This window comes from Penaeus monodon, chromosome 31, assembly GCF_015228065.2.
Source record: "Penaeus monodon isolate SGIC_2016 chromosome 31, NSTDA_Pmon_1, whole genome shotgun sequence".
Lineage (NCBI taxonomy): Eukaryota > Metazoa > Arthropoda > Malacostraca > Decapoda > Penaeidae > Penaeus > Penaeus monodon.
In genome coordinates this window covers 11,561,671-11,562,017 of record NC_051416.1, presented here as the reverse complement: position 1 = coordinate 11,562,017, position 347 = coordinate 11,561,671, and the positions used below count along the sequence as shown (strand labels likewise).

The 347-nt window shown below is 51.0% G+C and overlaps 1 protein-coding gene across 1 annotated transcript in view; it reads right to left on the bottom strand.

Moving 5' to 3' along the window:
- Positions 1-347, bottom strand: part of LOC119593033 (tyrosine-protein phosphatase non-receptor type 4-like) — a gene marked incomplete at its 5' end in the record, with an annotated part of 330,438 nt that overhangs the window by 129,296 nt on the left and 200,795 nt on the right.

Sequence of the window (347 nt, the reverse complement as noted above, 5' to 3'; positions counted from 1 at the left end):
ACACCCATCCTGCCATTGCCAACAGTAAACAACGCATCTAATCCAGCTCAAGTAGCTATAACCTCATCCCATCGTGACCCGCGAAGGCCATCCGAGGTCACGGAGCACGAGGCGAGAAGCAGCGCCGGATAAGAAGGCATTCCGTCCAGCGCTCCTGGCCTCGGGGTTCGGCCGGGCGCGAAGGCACGGAGGCATCCAGCGAGTTGCTGAGAAGGCAATGCGTTAAAACGGATAGCGTCAGCTTCAGAAATATACTGGGAACAGAAAAAAAACACGAGCAATCACGAGTTCTTGGAGAAGACACGATATCATTATCTTGTAAAAAAAACACACAGAAACAAACATAA